This window comes from Pelodiscus sinensis, chromosome 2 (genome assembly GCF_052426305.1).
Source record: "Pelodiscus sinensis isolate ZL-2025 chromosome 2, ASM5242630v1, whole genome shotgun sequence".
NCBI classification, from domain to species: Eukaryota; Metazoa; Chordata; order Testudines; family Trionychidae; genus Pelodiscus; species Pelodiscus sinensis.
This window is the reverse complement of record NC_143053.1, coordinates 175,575,327-175,599,023: the sequence shown is the minus strand read 5'-3', so window position 1 is coordinate 175,599,023 and position 23,697 is coordinate 175,575,327. Positions and strand designations below refer to the sequence as shown.

General features: G+C 42.4%; 1 protein-coding gene across 22 annotated transcripts in view; it reads right to left on the bottom strand.

The window, feature by feature from the left end:
• The window catches only part of LRRFIP2 (LRR binding FLII interacting protein 2), a 123,525-nt gene that overhangs the window by 93,274 nt on the left and 6,554 nt on the right, over positions 1–23,697 (bottom strand). For 8 of the 22 annotated variants that reach the window (XM_025185126.3, XM_025185127.3, XM_014574056.3 and 5 more), the window contains exon 1: positions 5,490–5,899. The exons of 1 other annotated variant lie outside the window; for it this stretch is intronic. The gene's annotated coding sequence lies outside the window, so the exon portion shown is untranslated. Of the gene's footprint in view, positions 1–3,278; positions 3,330–5,489; positions 5,902–23,697 lie in introns of those variants that run through there. 13 more of the 22 variants (XM_014574053.3, XM_014574057.3, XM_006124016.3 and 10 more) reach the window with 7 other exon arrangements.

Here is a 23,697-nt window from a genome sequence, read left to right as displayed (position 1 = left end):
AATTAAATGGGATTTTACATCTCTACTTGAGATCACTTGTCCTAAATCATGTTCCCTACCAGAAACCTCTGTGCTCAGTTCTATGTACCAGTGCTTCCTGTGCCATGCCAGTCTCTGAGAAACAAGGCTCACTTTTGGACAGCTCATCATGAACCCCACAATACTTGTCATTTGTTGCATTATCCAGCACATACAAGATGCAACATGCTCAGTGGTAGATTTGTTGTCATAATAAAACCCGACGCACACTGATTATACCTTGCCAAGTGTCTGATGTCTAAATAAGTATGGGAGTCACAATGTCTCAATAATACTGGTAAGTCAGTGTTGAGACTACACAGGTGTTTAATACAGAGAATAATGTGGCATCTGTCATCAGTGACTTAAAAAGCCTCAACCTGGAAAACTGGATTTAAAATATTCACAGCCCACACATGAAACTAAAGCTCCCATTGGTGCTGTCGGCTGGATTCTAAGTTGCAGTTACTGACTGCTATTACTCTAATATCACTCTCAGCTGAAAGCACCAACTGCCTTAGCAAACCTGATGTACCAGTTATCTTACTGGTACAGGGACAGGGACATGAATATGCTGCATGGCTACAACAGCAGTGATGTATTCTTGTGTTGAGAGGTGCACTATAATTGATATCTGGCATGATAGTGGCCATGCAGGTGTCAATACTTTAAGACAAGGTGTAGAAGCTCACTTCACACAGTGAAATCCTTTCTAGAGTAATATGTGATTATAGAACACAAACAAATAATTTGAGACACATACGCTGAACTACACTTTATGGGCACTGATGCTCCAGAAGGCGCTAACATAGCAGATCACAGTTTATATTTCACTTCGGGCTCCTAAATGTATTCCTGGAGCTCTGAAGCTGTTCATGCTACTCAAGCCAAAACATACTATGGAACTATTTGAGACATCTGTGGTTTGAAGGAAGATGCAAGAGAAGAAAATGGCTGGGCTTTCAAGAGCCTACCCAAATGCTCTAGAACCGTAAACTCAACACAAGACTTACTAAACTATGAAGACGTTCTAGAGCTTGGGAGAAGCATCAGGAAAACTGAAACAAACACAAAACCAAACCAGAAATAAAATTATTCTACTGAATTTTCAACAGTGAGATTTAATATGAGATCAGATTTTAATTTCATAACTAGGTCAACAGCATTATAACAACATCTTTTTACATGCACATTAAAATAATTATCTTCTCACCAGATGACAAAGGAAAGATTAATTTACTAAAGATACATATTGCTACTACAGGTCTATTTTCTAACTAATTAAAAAAACAAAAATAAAAACTCATGGTCAACAGGCCACATTCTGAATCAGTGTCTACACAATAGTATGTACTAGAAACAAACACTAAGAGCCTCAACATTTTATTACTGAAATATTTAAGCTACCAAATTCATAAAGTAGTTTATGATGTAAAAGTTACACTTACTAAAATCCAAGATCCAATACTCTGTGTTAAAAGAAAGCTAACAAATTAAAGTTATACAGATTGAACTACTCTTAACCAGGACTTTCTGGTCCAGCCAGACCACGGATGTTCCTGGACCAGAGTTCCAGTGGATGGTCAGTAGCTGGAGCTCTGCAGGAGCTGGGAGCCCAGCCAGGCTGTATGCAAGGGTGCTGGCATCCAAAAACCCTGCTGCAACAGTCCAGCTGGGCTCGTGGCGGGGCCAAAGGGCCAGGGGCAGGAGGCAGAACCAGCAGAGAGGTTAGCAGCAGGGGAGTTGGCAGCTCTGCTATGTCCACAAGCCCAGCTGGGCTGGTGTTGTGGGGGAGCCAGCCAGGAGGCTGGTGGCCAGGCCAGAAGTAGAGCTGGATTGGGAGCCTGGTGGCAGGGGGGCCAGAAATGACCTCCTCTAGTCCAACAAAAACTCCTTGTTCGGGACCAGTCAGGTTCTGAGGGTGTTGGATAAGGGGAGGTCCGGTCTGTACAGTATATGCCAAATACACAAGAGCAAAAACTAAGCTATTGCAAATATGACTACCACTGTATTACATAGGCACTAGTACTAATATGAAAATTTTATAACACTGAATGCACTATTACCTGTATTTTAAAAGACTTATAAAAAGACTAACTACCTAGTACATACATTTACAGTAACCTATTATCTAATTCCATTATACTTAATGAAATGTGCATAAAATATCTTGAAAGTATGAATTCTTTCTTTAGGATACATTAATATGTAATTATGTAACCACTAAAAATAAAATTCTTTAAATTAATCAATTAGGTTACTTTCCTTGAAAATGCATTTTCTCATTTCCTGCATTTGGCAACAGAAACCAAAGCTCAAACTGTGATACTCTACTATTAACTCGCTGCACCACATCATAAACATTTATTGTCAGTATCAGCCACCATAACAAAATAGGGATATTAAATATTGGTTAATTGAATAGTCGAGTAATCTCATGAATTCTTATCAGTTAGTTGACTATTCTATAGTCCCTGGTGGTGAGGCCAGCAGCCAGTGCACACCAGCCTCACTCCCGAGAAGACCCCTGCCACTCTGCGCTGCTGCCTCTGTATCAGAGGCAGCAGCGCAGGGTGCCAGATAGGAGCTGGTCTGCAAGGGAAGCCGGTTTATAAACCAGCTCCCATCACGGACCAGCTGCCTGTCACTCTGTGGTGCTGCTTCTGATAAAAAGGTGGCAACAGTCCCTGTCTGGGACAGGTGGGGGGGCCTGAGCTCCCAGACCCACTGCAAGCCAGGACTGAGCTGGGCTGCTGGCCAGCCTGCTAAAAAATTTACTGGCAGGGGAAGAGAGAGGAAAATCCGTGTAGTCAATAGCATTAGCCTATAAGCTTTGGTTTATCAGTTAATTGACTACACTAAACGCTCCTATAACAAACCACCTTTTTCTCCTCATCCATAGGCTCTACTTATGATAAATACCTGTTCAACAACATGTCCTACCAAAGTACATGTTTCTCGACAAGCTGTCTGCTTTTCCTGTTTATTTTTAAGACCTTTGTCATGTACAAATCTCAGTGATGTGAATTCCTATCTGAATCACATTAAAATTCACAAATAATAAAAAAAACAGTAGGTCATTTTCTACATATTAACTAAAAAGAGAATCATGATGAAAATGAATTATTTGCTTTGAAACAATTCCACAGATTGCTCTAGAATAGACAAGAGCATTATTTTGCCTGATGCACTTTTCACAGAATTTGCCTCAATCCTTATACTTATCTACTCCCAGATCTATCTCAAGAATATTGCCATACCTGGCACTTTCAGTGAGCTTCTCTCAGTCCTGTTAATTCTGCATTCTCTTTCTGAAATGAAGAGAAAATTATCTAAGCCCTAAGTAATGCCTTGTATTTCTATGACACCATGCAACTAGCCTGTGAAGCACTAAGACGACAATATTGTTTTTGAACCCTGCAAATCTGCAGATCCGTGGATATGTACAGATATCCACAGCTCATTTTGGTGGTTATAGACATAAATTTTGTATTTAGAATCCTCCAAATTTGCAGATATCCACGTTATGTCCACAGGTATCCTCATATGCAGATATTAATGTGGATATCTGGCTCATATTTGCAAGTGCATATGCGGACACAAATTTTGTATCTGAAAAGGATTCTAAACATTGTTACCGCTGCTTTTTAACTGTCAGCTGAAAAGATATTTTAACGTCTGTATTTGCAGACATAGCAGAAATAATAAAAAAGGCATTTAAGAAGTGATTTAATTTACCTCCTCACAGGAAAGTTAGAGATTTAAGGCGGTCTTCCCTAATGCTGGAAACTAAGCACTGCTCCTTGAGGAAAATCAAGTTAATCATACCCCTTGCTTACCCAAAATAATTGCTCAGATTAGTGTGTGTAAATCTTTTGAAAGCTTCATCTCCTCTCAAACTATGATGATCAGTAAAATACTTGAAATGCCAACACTTGAATTTACCATCACTTAAATAATGACCCATCATTCCAGGCTCTAAGCAAATATAAGCAAATACTACTGAATCAGTTACACTAGGGGCAGGCAAGATCTGGCCCACTGGGCAGATCCAGCCCAACAAGCCTTTTAATCTGGCCCACGGCCCACCCTACTGGGACCCTTGGACATGGAGTAGCTCCATGCCATTTAGGGATGTGAATGGTTAACCAGTAAACATCAGCCTTACTGGATACTGCTAACCAGTTACAGTAAACCAGCAGGTTCTGTAGCAGCCACCAGCCTGCAGTAGGGGAGGGGGCTGCTTCAGCCCACCCCCATTTAATCAGTTAAGAGGTTAATCATAACACTTAGCCGGTTAACTGATTAAAAGGGAGTTTACATCCCTACTGCCACCCAAAGCAGCTGGCTGATCCGTGTGGCTCTCTGTGCCACACAGGGGTCAAAGGGAAGGCTTCAGATGTTGCTCCCACTAGAGATGTTAAATATTAGTTAACTGAATAGTTGAGTAAACTCATGAATTCTTATCAGTTATTCAACTATTCTATAGTTGGAAGCGGGGTCAGCAGCCAGTGCAATCTGTCCTCATTCACAAGGAGCCCTCTGCCACACCACACTGCTACCTCTTCATCAGAGGCAGCAGCATTGGGTGCCAGGTAGAAGCTGGTCTGTGAAGGGAGACAGTTTAAATACCAGCTCCCCTTGTGGACCAGCTGCCTGTCACCTGTGCTGGTGCCTCAGATACAGAGGTGGCAGCAGCTCCTCTCCAGGGAGTGGAGGGTGGAGTGAGCTCCTGAACCCAGCACAGCTGGAATTGAGCTGGGCTGCTTGCCCACAAACCTCCTGATGACACTTTATACAGAGCCACAGCAAAGGTAGGGCCTGGACCAGTCGTAAGCCAGGACTGAGACAGGCTGCTGGCCAGCCTGCTAAAAAATTTACTGGCGGGGGAGGAGAAGAAATGCATGTAGTCTATAGCATTAACCTATACACTTTTGCTTATCGGTTAATAGGGTAATTGACTACAGTATTACATCCCTAAGTCCCACCTCCAGCATAACCTCTCAGCTTCAGAAAGCTGCCAACATACCCTGATTCATGGTGCCCCAAAGTGCACAGAAATGCAAAATTTAAACATTAGTGGTAATTTAATTGCAGCAGCTCAACACAGAGATCTTTATCTCATCAATAGGGCATTACCACCTCCCAATGCACCTGCAGAGCCATCAGTGGGGACAGGAAGGTGTCATCTGACTAGCACTTGGGGGTCCCACATAACAAATATACAGAAGTACATGAGATACATAGAGACACACACACCCCCCTCCACACGTAAATGCACGCACCAAATACAAATTTCGTACATAAATATTCAAATTCACTGCCGGCTGCAGTGAGAGGATTTGAATATTTATTTTCTTTTCCCTCTCAGGTCTGCAATTACCACCCCTAATTCACCGCAGGATCGGGAACCTTTCCCCCACCCATCGCTTCACCTTCCCTCACGAAGTCAGGAGCTCCGGGTCCCTTACCTTGGACAAGTCACTGGAGGTTCCCAGCGCCCAGGCTATTACCCGCAGGAGTCCAGGGGAAGCAGGAGGTTCCGGAGGAGCCGCCCCGGGTGACCGCGGTGCTGCCGGGCGGGGCACCCCAGGCCCCTGGCAAGGAGCGGCTCTTTCCGTGCGGGAGACAAGGGCGAGCGACTATGCCCAGGCCAACGCACCGGCGGTTACAACCCCATTACCAGACCGCAGGAAACAGCCGTTATTTTCAAATCGGTCTCAGGATTCCATGGGCAGGGGGAGCGCGAGACGGCGGTTACTGGGTTCAAAGAACACCGGGGCTGCCGCAACCGACAAGGCTCAGGGCGTCCCCGCCGCGCGCACATGCGCGCCGCTCTCGACTCACGGCTACCCACGGGCGGGGGGGGGGGGGAGCTGCACCGCTGCCAGGCGAAGGCGCAGGCGCATGCGCAGACAGAGAGAGAGAGAGAGACGCTGGACAGGACGGGGTGTGGTGTTTCAGGCGCAGCTGCGCACTAGGCAGGGTTGGGCTGCGGGGTGGGGCGAGCCTTATTGCTTGCCTTTGCGTTTAGAAGAAGGTGCAGCCCGGGCTCTGCGCCTCTTGGTTGCTGAGTTTGGAAGCAGCCAGCGACGGTGCTGCTCCTCCGCTGGGGAGGAGGCTACTGGCCGCGTGAAGCACTGTGGCCCCTGTAGCACAGACAGCCGGTCATCTGCAGTTATGCAAAGCGCTATGGGGCGTGGGGTTCTCTCTGTTTTCACTTGCCAGGCTGGCACTAGGAGAGCGGGGGGCTATGCGGGGACCGGCGTTTATGGGCGTAGGGGCCCGCGCAGCTTGGGGCAACCTTTGCGCGCTTTCCCTGCGCTGCGCCTGTCCCCGGGCGATGAAAGCGAGTGGTACGAACAGCAGCAGCAGCCTGTCAAAATGTTCCCGTCCCCGCCCAGCTGAGATGTCGCAAGGACCCTGCAAGAGAAGCTGCGGACGCTCTTTTCCCTTCCAGCTGAGCCAGGCGATCCCGGGACAGGCCGCGCCCCCCCCCCCCCCCCCGCGATTAGTCATTGGTCTCAGCGCGAGGCTGTGAGTCTAAACTGTAGCAGGCAGAGGTAGGATTGTCAGGTTCTGCCTTCGGACTTAATGCGAGGTGGAATAAAGCGATTATCAAAGCATTTTCTCCAGGAAACAATGTACTCTGAGCCGTGGGCTTTATCCCTTGACCTCCCCTTGCCAAACTGATTCGGCCCTGGTAGTGCAGGACCAACTTCAGGGCCCAAACCTTGAACTCTTTATTTTTCTACATAGCTCCCCTTCACCAGAGCATTGAAAGTTTTGGAGGTACTTGGACATTTCTTGGGACACCCACTGTGAGTCACCTTATTACTACCTGCTCCCAGCATGAGGGACTCCTGATTGTCCTAGCTAAGTGTTAGTTCCTTATCACAACCAGAGTGTCAGCCCCTGAAGCCCTCTAATAGCCCATGCCCAGTTTTTGCCTTGAAGGTTGACAAAAAATGCTCTCTTACTCCAAGTGCCCTCAGTGTAGTTCCCCTAAAGTATATAGCTCTGGTCACTGGATACCTGCAAAAATCCCAGAACCTGTTTCCACAGAAAGAGCATAACACTGTTTACCCCTCCCTCCCTCCTGTATTAGGCTCAGCACTTGACTCTTTTCCTTTCTAAAATATATAGTAAATGTCTGACTGGCTGAGAGTCTGTTCAAGAACTCCTCCTAAACAGAAAGAAATATGACCACCAAATTTGGTATGCAGCTTCCTCTTATAATAACTTAAAGCAGGGGTGGAGAATGTTTTTTGGGTTGGGGACTGCTTGACCCATGGACAAATCAGTTGGGGGTGTTGAACTGCAGAGAGGCGCTGTGTGTGTGCGCGGGGGGGGGGGGGAGTTAAGTGCCAGTACAGGCTCTCCAACGCTGGGGGAGGCCCTAAGCCTCAGGGGCCAGATCCAGGCAACCCAGAGGCCACATCCGGCCCTCTGGCCTCAGGTTCCCCACCCCGACTTAAAACAAGATCAGGATTTGGTCATACCAGGATAATGGGATGTGCTTGTAATTCAATTGTTTCTCATAAAATGGAAAGGGAGAGATCTGGTAGGAGGGACGGTTATACTGCAGAATGACCAGAGTGGGCAGCAAGAGGTCAGAGATGAGGACCAAGACAGCTATAACCCCATCTCCCTATAAAACAAATACTTTTGAAAGCATGAGATGGGAACAAATTGTTACATTTAAAACATCATATCTTCTAAAAAGAAAAAAAAAACTTAGGTTATCCTTAGGGATGTAAGAGTATAAGAGTATCAGCATATCAGTTTCTGTTACAGTGACACTGATCCAACATTCATTGAAGTTAATGCAAATCTTTCCATACATTTTAATGAGCTTTGGATGAGATCCATACACACTTTAGGGATGTAATAGTAAGAACATAAGAATGGCCATACTGTGTCAGACCAAAGGTTCATCCAGCCCAGTACCCTGTCTGCTGACAGTGGCCAATGCCAGGTGTCCCAGAGAGAGTGAATCGAAGAGGTAATGACCAAACAATCTCTCTCGTGCCATCTATCTCCACCCTCTGACAAACAAAGGCTAGGGACACCATTCCATACCCATACAGGCTAATAGCCATTAATGGATTTAACCTCCATGAATTTATCTTGTTCTCTTTTAAACCCTGTTATAGTCCTTGCCTGAGGAGGTTGTGAAGGCTAGGAGTTCCACAGATTGACTATGTGCTGTGTGAAGAACTTGCTTTTATTTGTTTTAAACCTATTGCCCATTAGTTTCATTTGGAGCCTCTAGTTCTTATATTATGGGAACAAGTAAATAGCTTTTCCTTATTCACTTTCTCCACATCACTCATGATTTTATATACCTCTATCACATCCCCCCCTTAGTCTCCTCTTTTCCAAGCTGAAAAGTCCTAGTCTCTTTACTCTCTCCTCATATGGGACCCGTTCCAAACCCCTAATCATTTTAGTTGCCCTTCTCTGAACCTTTTCTAATGCCAGTATATCTTTGAGACGAGGAGACCACATCTGTACGCAGTATTCAGGTTGTGGGTGTACCATGGATTTATATAAGGGCAATAAGATATTCTCCATCTTATTCTCTATCCCTTTTTTAATAATTCCTAACATCCTGTTTGCTTTTTTGACTGCCGCTGCACTCTGCATGGACATCTTCAGAGAACTATCCACGATGACTCCAAGATCTCCTTCCTGATTAATTGTAGCTAAATTATCCCCCTATATATTATATGTATAGATGGGATTATTTTTTCCAATGTGTGTTACTTTACATTTATCCAAATTAAAGTTCATTTGCCATTTTGGTGCCCAATCACTTAGTTTGGTGAGATCTTTTTGAAGTCTGCTTTGGTCTTAACTACCTTGAGCAGTTTAGTATCTTCTGCAAACTTTGCCTCCACCACCAGGCTACGTCTACATTGGCCCCTTTTCCGGAAGGGGCATGTTAATTTCACAAGTCGTAATAGGGAAATCCGCGGGGGATTTAAATATCCCCCGCGGCATTTAAATAAAAATGTCCGCCGCTTTTTTCCGGCTTTTAGAAAAGCCGGAAAAGAGCGTCTACACTGGCCCCGATCCTCCGGAAAAAAAGCCCTTTTCCGGAGGATCTTATTCCTACTTCGAAGTAGGAATAAGATCCTCCGGAAAAGGGCTTTTTTTCCGGAGGATCGGGGCCAGTGTAGACGCTCTTTTCCGGCTTTTCTAAAAGCCGGAAAAAAGCGGCGGACATTTTTATTTAAATGCCGCGGGGGATATTTAAATCCCCCGCGGATTTCCCTATTACGACTTGTGAAATTAACATGCCCCTTCCGGAAAAGGGGCCAATGTAGACGTAGCCCCACTGTTTACCCATTTCTCCAGATCATTTATGAATAAGTTGAATAGGATTGGTCCTAGGACTGATCCTTGGGGAACACCACTTGTTACCCCTGTCCATTCTGAAAATTTACCATTTATTCCTACCCTTTGTTTCCTGTCTTTTAACCAGTTCTCAGTCCATGAAAGGATCTTCCCTCTTATCCCATGACAACTTAATTTATGTAAGAGCCTTTAGTGAGCGACCTTGTCAAAGGCCTTCTGGAAATCTAAGTACAGTATACTATATCTACTAGATCTTCCTTGTCCACATTTTTGTTAACCCCTTTGAAGAACTCTAATAGATTAGTAAGACATGATTTCCCTTTACAGAAACCATGTTGACTTTTGCCCAACAAATTATGTTCTTCTATGTGTCTGACAATTTTATTCTTTACTATCATTTCAACTAATTTGCCCGGTACCGACGTTAGACTTATCTGTCTGTAATTGCCAGCATCGCCTCTACAGTCCTTTTTAAATATTGGCGTTACATTAGCTATCTTCCAGTCTTTGGGTACAGAAGCTGATGTAAAGGATAGGTTACAAACTATAGTCAATAGTGCTGCAATTTCACATTTGAGTTCTTTCAGAACTCTTGGGTGAATGCCATTTAGTCCCGGTGACTTGTTGCTGTTAAGTTTATCAATTAATTCCAAAATCTCCTCTAATGACACTTCAATCTGTGAAAAGTCCTCAGATTTGTCACCTACAAAGGACGGGTCAGGTTTGAGAATCTCCCTAACATCTTCAGCAATGAAGCACTGAAGCAAAGAATTCATTTAGTTTCTCCGCAATGACTATCATCTTTTAAGTGCTCCTTTTGTATCTCCATCGTCCAGGGGCCCCACTGGTTGTTTAACAGGCTTCCTGCTTCTGATGTACTTAAAAAAACATTTTGTTATTACCTTTTGGCTATGTCTACACTGCAGGCTTTTTGCACAAGAACGTCTGTTCTTGCACAAAAACTTGAGCATTTACACTGCACGCATGTTTTTGTGCAAGTAAATTTACAGTAGAGAGGGCTTCTTGCGGAAGAGTTATTCCTCTTCCCACAAGGAATAAGCCCCTTGCACAAGAGCTCTTGTGCAAGAAGGCAGTGTGGACAGGCAACAGGGGTTTCTTGTGCAAAAAACCCCTATGGCTAAAATGGCCATCAGAGCTTTCTTGCGCAAGACAGCGTCCAAACTGCCATGGACACACTTGCACAAAAGCACATTCTTGCGCAAAAGCACGTGGCAGTGTGGACACACTCTTGAGCAAGAACTCTTGCGCAAAACAGTTCTTGCACAAGAAGCCTGCAGTGTAGATGTAGCCTTTGAGTTTTTGGCTAGCTGTTCTTCAAACTCCTTTTTGGCTTTTCTTACTACATTTTTTACTTAATTTGGCAGTGTCTATGCTCCTTTCTATTTACCTCACTAGGATTTAACTTCCACTTTTTAAAAGATGTCTTTTTATCTCTCACTGCTTCTTTTACATGGTTGTTAAGCCACGGTGGCTCTTTTTTAGTTCTTCTACTATGTTTTTTAATTTGGGGTATACATTTAAATTGGACCTCTATTATGGTGTCTTTGAAAAGTGTCCATGAAGCTTGCAGGGATTTTAATTTAGTCACTGTGCCTTTTAATTTCTGTTTAACTAACCTTCTCATTTTTGCATAGTTCTCCTTTTTTAAATAAATACCACAGTGTTGAGCTGCTGAAGTGTTCTTCCCACCTTAGGAATGTTGTTATATTATAGTCACTATTTCCAAGCGGTCCTGTTATAGTTACCTCTTAGACCAAATCCTACGTGCCACTCAGGACTAAATTGAAAATTGCCTCTCCCCTTTTGGGTTCCTGTACCAGATGCTCCAAGAAGAAGTCATTTAAGGTATCAAGAAATTTTGTCTCTGCATGTTGTCCTGAGGTGACATGTACCCAGTCAATATGGGGATAGTTGAAATCCCCCACTGTTATTGAGTTCTTTATTTTGATAGCCTCTCTAATCTCCCTGAGCATTTCATAGTCGCTATTACTGTCCAGGTCAGGTGGTCAATAATAGATCCCTACTGTTATATTCTTATTAGCGCAGGGAATTACTATCCATAGCAATTCGATGGAACATGTTGATTCATTTAAGATTTTTACTTCATTTGATTCTAAATTTTCTTTCACATATAGTGCCACTTCCCCACCCGCACGACCTGTTCTGTCCTTCCAATATATTTTGTACCCCAGAATGATTGTGTCCCATTGATTGTCCTCACTCCACCAGGTTTCTGTGATGCCTATTATATCAGTATCCTCCTTTAACACGAGGCACTCTAGTTCACCCATCTTATTTTTTAGACTTCTAGCATTTGTGTACAAGCACTTTAAAAACTTGTCACTGTTTATTTGTCTGCCCTTTTCTGATGTCAGATTCTTTTTTATGTGAATGTTTTTCGTCTGATCTGGCCCATACTTTATACTCTTCCATCCTCTCCTCCTGACTAAAACCTAGAGAATCTCTATCAATAGACTCTCCTCTAAGAGACATCTTTGTCCGAGCCACGTGCTCCTGTGCACCAATCGGCTTTCCCCATCTCTTAGTTTAAAAACTGCCCTCTGACCTTTTTAATGTTAAGTGCCAGCAGTTTGGATATGCTTTGGTTTAGGTGGAGCCCATCCTATCCCAAAAGTTTCCCCAGTTCCTTATAAAGCTAAACCCCTCCTTCCTACATCATCATCTCATCCACACATTGAGATTCTGAAGCTCTGCCTGCCTACCTGGCCCTGTGCATGGAACTAGAAGCATTTCTGAGAGTGCCACCATAGAGAGCCTGGATTTCAGTCTCTTTCCTAGCAACCTAAATTTGGCCTCCAGGACATCTCTTCTACCCTTCCCTATGTCATTGGGTGTATGTACCACGACTACTGGCTCCTTCCAAGCACTACACATAAGTCTATCTAGATGCCTTGAGAGATCCGCAACCTTTGCCCCAGGCAGGCAAGTCATCATATGTTTCTCCCGGTCATCGCAAACCCAGCTATCTACATTTCTAATGATCAAATCTCCCATTACTAACACCTGCCTTTTCCTACTGACTGGAGTTCCCTTCTCCGGAGAGGTACTCTCGGTGCGAGAGGATACCCCAACATGCTCCCGTTGACTGCTCTCCTTCCCTGAGCCTTTCATCCTCCTTAACAGCACAGGGGCTGTCTGACCAGATGTGGGACAATTCTACGGTGTCCCAGAAATCCTTTTCTACGTACCTCTCTGCTTTCCTCAGCTCCTCCAGTTCAGCCACCCTGGCCTCCAAAGCCCGTACACAATCTCTGAGGGCCCGTACACAATCTCTGAGGGCCTTGCACCGAATGCACACATACGCCACCCACCCATAGGTCAGGTAATCATACATGCTACGCAGAGTGCAATAAACTGGTTAGCCCCCACTCTGCTGCTGTAGTCAATTAACCCATTAACAGATAAGCAAAAGCTTATAGGTTAATGCTATAAACTACATGCATTCCGCCCCCCTTGCCAGTAAAGTTTTTAGCAGGCTGGCCAACATCCCAGCTCAGTCTGGCTCATGGCGGGCCCAGGACCTACCCCCACTGCAGCTCTGCATTTAAAGTGTATTTGGAGCCAGGCAGCCAGCCAGCTCAGTTCTGGCTCATGCCAGTTCAGGGAGCTCAGCCCCCCTCCTCTGACAGGTTCATAAGGAGATCTGGATTTTAAACTGGCTCCCCTTGCAGACTAGCTCCTGTCTCGCACCCTGCGCGGAATGGCAGGGGGCTCCTCAGGAGTGGGGCTGGAGCATACTGCCTACTGGCCCTACCCCCAGGACTATAGAATCGTTGACTGATAAGAATTCATGAAGTTATCAACTATTCAATTAACCAATATTTAACATCCCTAACACGCTTGCAAGCTGTTTTCACTATTGTAAATATGTGATGTGTCTGCTGTCCTAATCTGCCCTTCAGCTTATCATTAACTAGCCAATTTCTCATAGGCAGCAGACAGAGGTGAAGAGAGATCTGGAGAAAGGATAGTGGTCTCCAAAAGATCAATTAGGCAAGAACATCCCATGTGTAAAGGCCAAATTTAAAAAAAAAAAAAAAAAAAAAAAAGGCTTTGGTAAAAAAAAGTGAGGTGAGTAAGTGGCAGTCCTAATGATAAGGCCTCAGTTACAAATACTCCAAAGCCTCCAGTAGAAACATAATCCTATACCACTGAAAAAAGTAGAATGAGGAAGGGACTGGGGTGAAGGAACTTTGGCAGTGACAAAGTCAATATATGCCAGCCTTTAAATCTGCCTTCAATGGCAATGATCTTAATTGAGAAAGTGAGACTTTGTTATGAAGGAGCATTTTACACGCATACTTAAAGAAGTTTCACTAATGTTTTCATACTCTTTCTTTGATAATGAAAGATATTCAGGGTTAAGGAAAAATGGGCCTGATCCTGCCCTACCTTCTTTCCTCACTTCATCATGTAGTGCAATCAGAAAGTTATTTGTAATGGATGTGATCTCTCTGCAAGATGTAGCTCAAAGCTGATGCATGGGAGTAGAGGCCCTTTCAAACACAAAGAGTAAAAGTGAGAAAAAAAGTGACGGGTCTTAAAAATGGTAAGTAGTCTCTTGTCTTAAGGTGATTCCTATAAAAAAAAAATCACCCACTGACTATGTCGACTTTGATTGTTTAGTGGGTGTCTTCATAAAAATATTAGGAATATTTTAGTTTGGTTTAGCTGGTGATAACCATGTAACTTCTGTAATATACTCTTTAATATAAGTGCTTCTAGGTCTTTTTGGTTTGCTGAAATGTAAAATCTAGGTCTGTGGGATGGCTTCTCTGGTGATGTACTGCTAGACGTAGGAAAAAAGTTTTCATTTGTGTTTGTACATTTTTTTACAATGAAGTACTGGGATTTGCGCAATTTTGTTCTCTTCATATCATAGGCAGCACATTTTTCTTTAATGATGCAGTTAAAGTGTGTCCACTTGAGAGCAGACATGCATTTTTGTGGTTTAAAAGGGGCAATTGTTTACTTTTTCTTAGAAGCAAAACACAATATCATATGTGACCATTCTGCAGCAGCATGACATGCAACAATATCAATTCATAATATATCATTGATAGGTTATCGAATAGCCACTTTTCTAACAAACACTTAATTAGAAACATCCAATTTAAAGATCATGTTTGAATCTCTGCTTTGAAAAGGCTGAATTGACTGAATGGCATTTGAATCTGTAAAGCTTTTCACAAAGCAGTTTCAGTTTTATTGAACTAAGATGCTCATACCTAATTATATGTTGTGTTTAATCTTACCTGTAATTTCTTGCAGTAATTCGAAACGTGGATCTCTAGAGAAGGGGCCAACAAGCTGTGACCCCTGATTCCAAACAAGAGAAATCTGATTTAGCAAAATTCTAAATACTTTCTAAAATATGTTGACTTTTTCACAGAAAGAATTCCAGACACCTGACAATTTCTTTTGTATGAGTATGCCATACTCTACATTTATTTTGTCATCTCATTTAGCAAAAATTCAAGAAGAAAAGAAGACTGGAAATACACCTACATGTCAAACAGTATATCAACCTGCCACCTCTTTTTAAATGTGAACACATGCAACTAAGGCCTTGTCTACACTAAACAATTTTCTTGAAATTTTCTGCTGTGTATATGATTGATTCATCTCTACTGGAGAGAATTTGTATGTAGATTAACTACTGCCAGCTTTTGCTGGTGTTTTGACTCATTCTGTAATCTACACCTATTCTGAACTGCACCGCAGTTGTGGTTCATCTACACTAGTACTATCCTTTTGCTATTGCCAGTGGATAAATTTTACGTTAAAGAAAGCTACTGTAGAGAAAGCTAAAAATACATTTGGAACAAGAACACCCATATGCACTTCTACCACTACATATATGTGAAAGGCCTAGCTGTGACCCCTGGGACCTGCTTGTGGGAGGAAGCTATGCTGCACTGCTTTGTTCTGTTTAAGCATTTAAAGGGTGAAATCTGCATTCTTCTTAAACAGAAGGTCACATTGGGAAACATATCCTGTAGGAATCTGGTAATTTGATTAGTGGGAACAGTTTCAACTATGGCTTGGTGTCTGCCTGCAGAAGTGGTTTAATCTCAAGTATACATTTTAAAAAGATTTTCACACTGAAACAATCTTGAATAGAGAAAGCATACAAAGAAATAAATTTGTCTAAAGTTTGTTATTAATCAAAATGCTTCGAATGAGAGTTCTCTGTCCCCTTCAGTTTAGCTTTTCTCTTCTTGAAATGAAGCTTTAGCTCTGAGCTTTTATTATAATTTATTGTTGAGAAAGTTGAGATGCCAAACAATGACTATTATTGTTTAACTTAATCTCTGATGTAACACCATTTATATCCCCCTTTTGTGTCCTCCTACTGTTGTATCTGTCGTTTTGTTCTCCTATGAATGAAACAAACTTACAATTCAGTCTGTCCTGTCTCCTTTTCTGTCACTTTTAACTCTTCTAAGCACTTCTTCCATCATACCCACAAACAGTAAGCTGTATCAAATGCTTTCTGAAATGACATTACATGAGCAAAACAAGTGAAGCAGTGAGGGAAGGTGGACTAGGAAAAAAGTTTGCTTTCTCCCCTGGGTCTACCAGCACATCTTATCTATATCATGTTTTACACTGGAAATTCCTCAAGTTTGAGTTTATTTTTAGTAAAAATATGCTCTGTTATAGCAGCATAGTTACACTATCATGGAGGAGGTGTGTTGAAAATCTTTTATCATAATGCCTTGCAGTCCTAGTCAGAGACAAAAATCCCGTTGTGCTACATGCTATACAAACACAGAGAAAAAGACAGAAATCTTCTGAATACATCATTGAAAACTGTTGGAAGCAATTACACACAAGGTGAAAAGTTATGATCAGGCTATCATAGATTTAAAATAAAATTATGGACCACATTTTGGAACAAGCGTGCAGCCTGAAAATCTAGGCTGTGCGCCATCACTCCAAAGCTACTAAGGCAAGTCTACACTAAAGGGGAAGGTCAAATTAAGGTACACAACTCCAGCTATGTTAATTATATAGCTGGAGTTAATGTATCTTGATTTGAGTTTCCCCATTATCCCCACAGTGGGAGGCCTATGAAATCAAAAGCAACCATCCCCTTCCCTTACTCCTCACAGGAGCAGGAGTACTAGCTACCAACGAGAGCACCCTTTGAGTTCAATTTAGCAGATCTTTATTAGACCCACAAAATCAAATTCCGAAAGATCAATCCTGGCAGTGTTGATCTTCCCTGGAGTGATGGCATGGCCTAATACGCCTTCTGGCCTTCAGCAGCAGCCCAGAGAATGCCTGGTGGAGCAGAGAGCTGGGGAGCTACAGGCTATATGCCGCTCCCTATATTTTTTTCTACTTTGGTATACCTCAGAGATTCAAGGTACAAAGACAGGTGAAAGTAACTTAAATTTCTTACAGATACTGTCCAATCTCAATTCCCACCTCCTCCCTCCCCCCAGGTGGGAACTCAGGTGAGGAGTTTGAGGGGGTTGCAACACGACAGTACCTGTAAGAAATTTAAGCATGGGGTGGCGTGCAGAGAGCTCATGGCAGGGGTTGGTGAATATGTGGTAGTGAGATGGGGCTCAGGGCAGTGGTTTGGGGATTGTGTGTGTGTATGTATGTGGAGGGCTCAGGAAAAGAGTGGAGAATGTGGGAGGTGCAGGAGTTAGGGGCAGAGGATATGAGGAGCTCAGGGCAGGGAGCTGGGGTTGTGGCAGGTTGCAGGAATCAGGGTTGAGGGTGAGGAGGAGCTCAACAGGGTGTTGGTGTGTGGTGTGGAGGGATGCAAGAGTTGGCAGGAGGCTGGGGGCATGTTTGTTTAGGAAGGAGTGAGGGGAATGCTGCAGCCTTTCTGAGCGCACAGCCCTGTGTGCCAGGATCCCAGCTAAGGATGTTAAGGACTAGTTGACTATCCGACAAGTAAATGCTTATTGGATAGTCAAGTCTAATAGTCGCTTCCCCCCCCCCCCCCCCCACCGCTGCCTCCCTCAGAGGCAGCAAAGGGGGGTACTTCAAAGCAGCAGCACTGCATGGAGCCCGGAGTATGGGCTCCATGCAGCACAGCCATTTTCAAACTCCATAGCAGCGTTTAAAAGGGACAGCACTGCACAGCTGACCCCAGGCTCTGTGCGGTGCTGCCCCTTTGAAACGCTGCCACGGTGTTCCAAAGCGGCAGCACCACATGGAGCTGACCCCGGGCTCTATGTGGAGCTGTCCCTTTGAAACACCATGGTACTGAGTCCCCCGCTGACCCTAGGCTCCATGCGGGTGCCTCCTCTTTGAAATGCACAAGAGCCCCTATAGGGGACTCTTGTACATTTCGAAGCTGGCACACCACATGCAGCCCAGAGTCAGTGGGACTTCCCGCTGGCCTGGGCTACATGTGGAGTTCCAACTTTGAAATGCACAAGAGCCCCCGTTGGGGTTTTTGTACATTTCAAAGGAGGAATGCAGAAGTGCCTATCAACTAGTCGATGTAAATTCCATTGACTACTTGATGAGTAAATTAATTAATATTTAACATCGTTAGTCTCAGCTGCCTTCCCTGTTCATCACACCTCTTCCTGCAGTAGAGCACACCAGTATGCGCCTGCTCCTTTTCATGAAAGCGGTGTACAGGGCACATTACCTTACTTTTATGTCTGGGTATAAGCTTCCTGCATAGTGCATCCAAATCCTTTCCACCCTTTTCATCAATGAAGCTTCACAGGATCAGGACTGTCCCCTCAGCAAGGGAGCAGGATATGACTCTGGGTCATCAAAAACTCTGAGTAAGACTGGTTGAAAATATTTGGCTATAAATAATTTTAAAAGTTGATTGTTGGCCAAAATGTCCAGTTTTTGGCTGCCCTGAGGCCTTGAGAAAAAAAAAGTGAAGTGTTAGAAAATGGTGTCCTCTGAAGATATTCTGCTTAGCTTGAGTTTCTATGATTTGTATCATATTTTTTTTGATTCAAGAAAGCTTCAGAGAGATATTAAAACTTGAATTACATCCAAGAATCATCTTGTAAAACACAGGAATAAGAGAAGTATTATGAATGTTTTGACCAAGTTTCAGTGTTTACAGATTACTAATACTCTAATGTTGTTTAGACTGACTAAATATAGTGGGGGACTATATTTAGCTTTCATTAGGCAAAGTACAGTAATAATCTGAAAAATGAATGTAAATATGGCACATGCACTTTACTCAGAGGCTTCATATCCAACTTACTCAGTTTATTCATGAAAAGTTTCCTCCCCTCCTCCTTGAAAATTCAATCTGTTCTCTGAAATTCAAGAGCCATTCTTTCTAGCTTGTGTGTCACCAGTAAGATATTTTGTAATGGTTACTCAGTTAACAATTTTATTGATGACACATGAGCCAAAACAAAATCCAGCGATTTGTTCCATAACAAATGTCTTTAAGAAATAAGTCTCAAATGAGTCTGCAGGATCAGCAGGAGTGAAAAGCAGCAACATCTTATTTTTGTTTCAGAATGAAATAGACTTGACTAAATAAAGAAATCTTTTTAATATGTACATGATTTTATTTCACAGTTGCTTTTCAGACAGTAATGAAGTTTGTTACAATACAGTTTACTTGGCTTCTCAGTACAGGTGGGTTTTAGACTCTTATTATTAAAGATATGCTAGTCTCATAAATGAATATAAGTTCATTGTAATATAATGACTATATATTAGTCTTGTACATAATACTAGAAGATTTATCCAGAGTTGCTTGGGTCCTAAACTCAAATAAGTTTTGTTTTTCTTCATTTAAATCATTGCTCTGGGATGGGGATGAGGGATTCAGTATGCAGACTGCCCAGGGACAGAGAACAACCCAGCCCCTTCTCGCCTTAGCATCTTTGGACTACGTGAGAACCGTCTATCCATGGCAGCTGCAGCAATCGCAGCCAGGGTAGGGGTGCATGCCCTCCACCTGGGGGGATAGACAGCCACACAAACTTTCTGAAAAAAATAATAGTTGTCCCCTTCTCCATCCCTGCCCTCTGCTGGCCCAATTGGATTATAGCTGACTCCTACTTTTCCATTTTATGAAAAACAATCAAATTCCATGCACATCCTATTATCCTGGCACAACCAAACTCTGACCTTTAACTTATGATAAGAAGCAACTGCTTTCCAGATTTGGTGGTCCTAGTTCTTACCGTATAGGAGGAGTTTTTGAGCAAACATTCACAGATGGACAGACAGATACACATTTCTAAAAAGATTACATAAACCCAGATAATATAAATGACTGCCACCAATGATGGTGCACCCACAGAATAAACTAGTAATCAGCACATTGGTAAGATATCTACTGTTTTTTAATCCCTCCTTTTTGAATCTTACAAATAGATTTCTGCTCTATAGTTCTCCTCAAGAAATGCACACGCTGTTTGCTTAACAAAATATTCTCAACCAAATTAATTTACTGGCCTTTTCCTTCATTGGTTCTTCCTTCACATACTCCAGCAGTGAATCTGCTTGTCTAATGTATTTCATTTTTAAAACAAAATAAATTGAATCATAAAACTCATTTTAGCTGATACGTTTCCTATTAAATATACTGTCCAGGATACTCAGCCTGAATGCTACAAGTTGTTTCATGCCACTCATCTGTGCTTTGTCTCCTCACATTGCAAACGTCTGACATTAATTTACATTAGATTCCCTGGAGGTAAGGTGGATACTTCATTTATATATTTGGAGTTAAATTATAGGAGCAAGGCTACAGTAAAATATTTTAATTTTAAATTTGTCAGGGATTGAACTACATTTCCCTTGTGAGAAATATTAAAAGCTGAAAACTCCCAGAGGCCAAACCAGTTGCATCTTTCTAACATTCTTGACCATTCTTCATTCTACAACCATTGGCACCAGTGAAAATATTTATGGGTCTGATTTTCACATTATCAGTAAAGTCAGCAAACCGAGAAACTCAGCACATTGGAAAAATCAGGTCATTATCATTTAGTGTCCCATTTTTACTAAGAGATATGTAGGAGTTTAAGCATGTGAGTAATTCTGTTGATTTTAACATATTTGAATTTAAGCATGTATGAAAGTCCTTACTGGAAAGGGGCTTTGGAAGGTAAATTTGAGATAGATATATTAGAGTGCATCTGCCTGTATGTCTTTCTGTCTGTGAGTCAGTTTGTCCAAGAACTCCTCCTAAAAAGAGCTAGGGCCTCCAAATTTGGTTTGCAACTTCCTCTTCACCTAACTTAAAAGTCAGGATTTGGTTGTGCCAGGATAACCAGAAACCCCAGGCAAAAGGATTGTTTTCCATAACATGGGAAGAGAGGGACTGTTATTCAGATGGATGCGATATGAGACTGGCCACTGAGGGCAGTGAACCCACAGGGGAGAGCTATCCTGGAGATTGTCTACCGGGGGGCAGCTGTATCACCAAGGGGTGGCCAGCCGGGCTCCACCATCTTGCTTGCCAGCACACTGAGTAAATAGCTGTTTGTCCCAAATCTTTCCTCGCCCCCCAGCTCATGGCCACAGTGCCAGAGAGGGCAAAAGGCCCCTAGTGGCCAGGGAGTAACACCAAGGCAGGGAGGGAAGGCCACTGGTGGTTGGGGAACTGGTGAAAGAAAAAAGGCCCCCTGGCAGCTGGGAGGGAGAAACAAGGGGGAGAAAAAAGGTTTCTGGTGGCCAGGGAGGAGACTGAAGGCTCATCTAGGCTACAGTCAAGTGTCAAAAAAGGATATGCAAATTCCACTGGAATTTGCATATCTTCTTCCAATCTCAGTTTCGAAAGCATAGCTTTCGAAAGTGAAAATTGCCAAAAAAAAACCTTGTATTGACTAACCCCCCCTTTTCAAAAAGCCACTTTTCCTCAAAAAATGAGGTTTACACGGCTTTTTGAAAAGGTGACTATTTTCACTTCGAAAGGTCCGCTATCGGAAGGTCCGCTATCCTCTTTCGACACTTTAACATAGTCTAGAGTGGCCCTGAGGGAAGAAAAAAGGCCCCTTGTGGTCAGGGAGGGGACTGAGGGAAGAAAAAAGCCCCTGGTGGATGAAAAGTCCCACCCTGAGCCCCCGCTTACCCTATAGCCTTCACTCTCCCTCTTTTCCTGCCCCTAGCCTGCTACATCCCTCCCACACACATCCCCAAGGTAGTGCCCTGGCCTAAGTCCACCACCATATAAGCCTACAACAAAAACAATCTTAACCAGCTTGTGTCTTTCTTTGCACATGTTACTTTTTAGTCTGCTGAGAAACAAAAATTTAAAGCCAAGAATTTTCAAAAAGCAATAGCTGGTAGTTAAGTTGACAGACTAAAGCCATTAATTCATTTTTATGAGACTATAAGGGCACGTCTACACTGCAGAGCAAAAGTGGAATTAATAAACAACTTCAGCTACGTCAATTGCATAGCTTAAGTCGAAATAGTTTAATTAGTTTTTTGGCATAATCTACACACCAGGAAGTTTAAGAACACTCTTCCTTCAACTTCCCTTACTCCTCATGAAATGAGGGTTACAGGAGTTGGAGTATGAACTCTTCCTTCTTGACATTATTTTGATGGCTTGCTGTGTAGACATGCACTTTGTTATTTTGAAATAATGCTGCTGTGTAGATGTCCCCTAAATATAGGTGTAACCTGTTTGTGATGACATTTAATTGTAACTGTTATTTTAAAATAGAAATGTAGTATTTTATTAATTATTTAAAAAAATCTGATTTAATGAAGAAAATCCAATTTAAATAAAAAACCCCAATTTGTTAATTTTTAAAAAAAATCATAGATTTTTATCCACTCTGGTCCATGGATTGCTGTGGCACTCAAGTGAGACATAAGCATTCAACTGGCTACAAGGAAGCAACAATGCACATGTCCAGAGGCAGAAACTTAGGTACCTGGGAAACTTGTACTTTATACCCTGAAAACTTAGGCACTGAAAGAGTTTAGGTGCATATCAGTTTCAGCAGGAGTTTTGTAGATTGCAGTGGAGCCAAAAATGGAACTTGGACACCTGAGTACCTTGATTGAAATATAAGCTAAGTGTCAGCAGTTTGTCTTATTTGGTCAATCTTTTTTTTTTTAGGACAGTCCAGTTTCTAGTTTTGTTTTCTTGGACTGTCATTTTCACCTTTTCCGGAGTAACTGTTTCAATTTTTTAATGTTATCCAGGAGGAGAAGTAGAGATACTTTGTAGGCAATTATGTTATTTTGACAGTACTCAGAATAAGAGATATGAAAATTTAATTATTGATGGCAAATCTTCTCCCATAACATAAACATCATAAGAAATATTGCACATGTTGTGTTGTTTTCTCTTATGTTATTTCATATTTGCAAAGGAAGATTGGTTTGAACTATTTAGCCTCTAGCAAACTCATACATTTTTTACAAAGTAATTGGAGTGGTGAGTTTAGAAAGCTATATTAATAATATATATCAGTCTCCCAATGAGTGTGTTTTTGTTTTTGTAACTTCCAGAAAATTGTTACAAAGTCCAAGATAGTGTTTTTAAAATCCAATTAGACTGGCAGGAAGCCACATCTGTGAATACTTTGTCTACATTAGTTGCCAAGGTAGCAAGTGAAATATTAATTCTTTCAGTATTCAGCTATAGAAAGACTCAAGCTACAGGTTTGCAAAATGCTTAAGCACATGCCTAACTGGAAGCACAGGAGTATCCCAAAATAAGGTTACTGTGTTTAAATTAGGCACATAAGTATGTACACTACTAAACAAGGACTATAGTTTCGAACAGTAGCTCAAAATAAGGGAGTGACTAATATATTAGTGGTCTGGTTCTGCTTCCCCTGAAACTGTGACTGTTTTAAATGCTAACAGAATTGTGCCCTTAATTAGCTGACTGCAGTATTGCTTGCAGAGATTTTTCAATTTATCCTTTATAAGTGAAACAACAAATGTTTGTTATATTTGCCTTTATTAGAGTTATTTTAAATGCTGAAGTAATGGCCTCAGTTAATTGTGTTAAATACTGTAGATGAGAGAGATACAAACCTTGCATATATTAAATAGTGTTTCACACCACAAGTAGCCCCATTAATTTCAGTGGAGCTATTTATGCAGTGAGGTAAGGGACTCAAAATCTAACTCCTAAAAACATGAAAATACTGAGTTTGGCCTGAACCAACTCCCTGTTCACTTCAATGGGAGTTGGATCAAGTCCTCTGGCAGTGCACAGTGCAGTTTCCTTTAACTAAGCCAGGAACTGCAGAATGTAGAGCTCTTTACATGAAAAGCTGTTGACATGACAATATGTACCATTTTTCCATAAATGTAGAATACTTTCAGATA